This window comes from Protobothrops mucrosquamatus, unplaced genomic scaffold (genome assembly GCF_001527695.2).
Source record: "Protobothrops mucrosquamatus isolate PMUCROS unplaced genomic scaffold, P.Mucros_1.0 scaffold2457, whole genome shotgun sequence".
Taxonomy (NCBI): domain Eukaryota; kingdom Metazoa; phylum Chordata; class Lepidosauria; order Squamata; family Viperidae; genus Protobothrops; species Protobothrops mucrosquamatus.
This window is the reverse complement of record NW_015388529.1, coordinates 153,809-158,074: the sequence shown is the minus strand read 5'-3', so window position 1 is coordinate 158,074 and position 4,266 is coordinate 153,809.

The following is a 4,266-nucleotide window of genomic DNA, read 5'->3' as shown; positions in this document are numbered from 1 at the left end:
CTCCCTTCCTTCCTTCCTGCTTCCTCTTTTTTCTTCCTCCTCCCTCTCCCTCCTTCCTTCCCCCTCCTCCTCCCCCCTCCAAATGTATATTTCAAATATAAAACTTCATTCCAGTCTCCCTTTTTTTTAAAAAAAAAAAAGTGGAATTTTGTGACTTTGCATTTGGCTGTTTACTTCCAAAACCATTTCCTGTCTAGTTGGTGAGTAGAGTAACATTGCTCATAATGTGCAAGTCAATGTAGAATACACTAGCTAACTCAAGGGGAGTAAATTACTGTCCCTGGTAAAATAAGGCAAGGGGGAATGGCTGCCTTGGGAACCGGGAAAGAGACTCTGGAGCAGGTATAGCAATTGCGTAGCTCGGATAACACTTAACAATGATTTATCAAAGGCCACTTGAAAGCACTTCTGAGACATCAAGTAGGCCTGGAACCAGGTTTTGGAGGCAGTGGGACAGGGCCACGATGGGCCAGTTAGAAGGATTGTCTTAACTGGCAAATGAAGAAACAAGAGATCTGCAAAGATTTTATGTATTTATCTAAAAGACTTGCGAGTGTGAGCCTTAAGAAATAAAAACTAAAATCTAAAAATGAAAAAAAAATACTGTTAATGCATCATCACAATGCATTTTCGCCCAGATACTGTATTCCAATGTTTCTCAAACTTGGCCATTTTAAGATGTGTGGGCTTCAACACCCAGATTTCCCCAACTTTATTGCAACCAAAATAGAAATAGGGAACATGCTCCAAGATGCTTCTTTGTTCAGAGCACGTGCCGGTCAATTGTGGACAAACGCATGTGTGAACAACTGCTGTAGGAACAATAATGAATGACATTTGGACCAAGAAGAGCAAAAAGAGGCAGGGCTAATGTACAGAAAAGGGGGGAACATTGGAGCACAAGACAAAGGCTTCTACAAATACAGAATGCCTGCTGCAGCCTTTTCCAGTCCTATTTTCAATGTAGAGCCATTGATGGGATGGGATACGATGGGATGGGATGGGATGGGATGGGATAGAATAGAATAGAATAGAATAGAATAGAATAGAATAGAATAGAATAGAATAGAATAGAATAGAATTATTCTTTATTGGCCAAGTGTGATTGGACATACAAGGAATTTAGCAGACCTCCGATCCGACAGTCTCATCTTACAAGAAAGAATATTTGTGATTTGGGGGAGGGGAAAATTGAGAGAAAGAGAGAGGAGATAGAAGACAGCAAAAAAGAGAAAAGAGAGAGAAAGAAATAAAGAAAAAAGATTGAGAGAGAGAAAAGATAGAAGGCAACAAAAAAGCAAAAGAGAAAGAAAGATTAAAAGAGAAAAGATGAAAAAAGATAGCAAAAAAGAGAAAGAAAGAAAGAAAGAAAGAAAGAAAGAAAGAAAGAAAGAAAGAAAGAAAGGAAGGAAGGAAGGAAGGAAGGAAGGAAGGAAGGAAGATTAAAAAAGACAGCAAAAGAGAGAGAGAGAGAGAGAGAGAGAGAGAGAGAGAGAGAGNTCTACTTTCGCTTCTACCCTTTCAGTACCACAACTATTTTGCCTCTTGCTCTGACACTGGGGGATCCCGTCAGTCGATCTGACAGCAGCCACCAAAATCCCTTCTTAGCGTTTAATAGATGAGTGGACTTGACAACATGATGGTCTGGCAGTGGCCCATGCATTCACTTTGTGGTTTAACACAAAGCACAGGAAATTGACCGGCTTGAGAGTCTCTGAGTGTGAGACATTTCCCTGCTCTTTTGCTGCCAAGTTAAGGCAATAAACTAAAGTAGCCTTTTAAAATTCTGGTTAGCAACAACTCCCTCCGGGAACCCAGATACCTTTTATTTAGCATTAAGTCATTACTGTCTTTATAGAGAGTGAATCTCTCCTCAGTGACTGATGGATTTATATAATTACACTTTGCCAAGCCTCTTCTTAAACCCCAAAGTCATTCTCTGATGCTAACTATGGGTGCTTACCATAAATATTTCTAAGAGGCAACTATTATATTTAATAGCTACTAAATCCTCAGAAGTATTTATTAAGAGACACTGGGCAATTCATGTTTAATTACTTCATAAAAGAACCAGGGGGGTAGGCAGGATAAAGGAGAGTTCATACACTGAAAGGAAGAAGCAACAACTAATCACAATTAAGAGGAAGTCCCAGGCTACTTAAATGCTACAATCCAATTATATCAGGGAAAATGAATTACTCCTTTAATGCTGACTTTATACGAAGACACCTCCATATTGCTCTCATTAATAATCATCAGACATCATTTTTAGCCTATCCTGTCTGCGATAACATTTCTATTAGCATCATGACAGTGCAGGACTGACAATTAAAATAAAAAATAAATCAAGGCCAGAACTGAATCAACATAATTACGGTTCAGAAAAAAAGGAGCTTTTATGACTATTTGATTAGTCAACTGAACAGGGCTTATCTTCGGGATCTTAAACTTCAGCTAAGCGTGCCATTCTGCTTGTCTCTGAGGAACAGAGATAATGGTAACGGATTGGCTATGAGGTGATTTTAACTTGGGCCAGAAAGCAGGTATCCGGAGTGAGCATGGACCGATTGATGAAGAAGATATGGAATCGTTGATCAGAATGAGTTACGTGCTTAAGAAATCGGGAGAATCTCCAAGATGACTTGAGAGAACCATCTCCCCAAGGAAGTAGATCAATTTCATTCCTCTCTGATTTCTCCAGCTTCTCCAGAGCCATGCCTCTCTTGCTTACCCTCAAACACTTTGTCAGTGGCCAAAAATGAGAAATAATTCTCTCCAAGGATTCCAGTCAGCTGCTGATTCCGTTTCCTAGGTCCATGTTTCTCAACCTTGGCAACGGTAAGATGTGTGGACCTCCCAATAATAACCACCTCAATATAAAGTTTCTTTTCTAACGTCTATATTTAATTGTCATTTATTCAAATAATAAGTACTGTATTAATTTAAGGTTGGCTAAAGAGAGTATTATTGGAAGAAGAGAAAATCAAGCAAAGCCATAATATGGACTATAGAATTGTAGAAATTAATTGTTATTGTTTTTTTAAAAATACTAATCCAGACAACATGCTGTTTACCAAATACAAAGGTGACCATGTTAAAAATCAATAAAACATATTAAAAAAAAGATGTGTGGACCTCAACTCCAACCACAGCATGCTACCAGATATGGGGTGGTATAATCTGGTTAACCACAGGACAACAGCAAATATAGTAGTTCTTATGACGGAAATTGGAAGAGAATTTCTATCACCAAGCAAGGCAACTGTTAAGTCAGTCACACCCAGTTCTATGACCTGCCACAGTTGTTAGGTAAATGGCTGCAGTAGTTAAGGAAATCATGAGGTCATTAAGCGAATCCTCCATTGACACTGTTTGTCAGAAGCCAGCTGAGAAGTTTACAAATGATGATGACATGAGCCTGGGACATTTTAACCCTTAATACCACTTTACAATATCTTGGTAAGGTCACGCTTGGAATACGGCATCCAGTTTTGGTCACCAAGATGTAAAAAAAGATGTTGAGACTCTAGAAAGAGTACAGAGAAGAGCAACAAAGATGATCAGGGGACTGGAGGCTAAAACATACAAGGAACAGTTGCTGGAATTGGGTATATCTAGTCTAATGAAGAGAAGGACGAGGGGGGACACGATGCAGTGTTCCAATATCTAGGGCAGTGATGGCGAACCTTTTAGAGACCGAGTGCCCCAAAACCACCCCAGCCTGTCCCTGCTCTGCCCTCCATCCCTGCTCTGCTCTACCCTCACTCTGCCTGCCCTCAGGGCCATCCATGGCCCACCACAGATTGCCCAGGTGGTCCTGCAGCACCATGGTGGCCACGCCTTCTGCCCGTGCCCCGCAGCATCATTTGCTGCCCAGCTGCCATGTGCTTGGCTGCACTGCTCCAGGCCTGGGGGTGACTCTCTTCTGGGGGAGCTGTTGGCGATGAGGGGGCTGGGGTGACGGCGTGTGTGCGTGCCCACAGAGAGGGCTCCGAGTGCCGCCTCTGGCACTTGTGCCATAGGTTCGCCACCACTGAGCTAGGGACTGCCCCAAAGAAGAGGGAGTCAAGCTATTCTCCAAAGCGCCTGAAGGCAGGACAAGAAGCAACGGATGGAAACTAAGCAAGGAGAGAAGCAACCTAGAACTAAGGAGAAACTTCCTGACAGTTGGAACAATTAACCAGTGGAACAACCTGCCCCCAGAACCGGTGAATGCTCCAACACTGGAAGTTTTTAAGAAGAGACTGGACAGCCATTTGTCTGAAA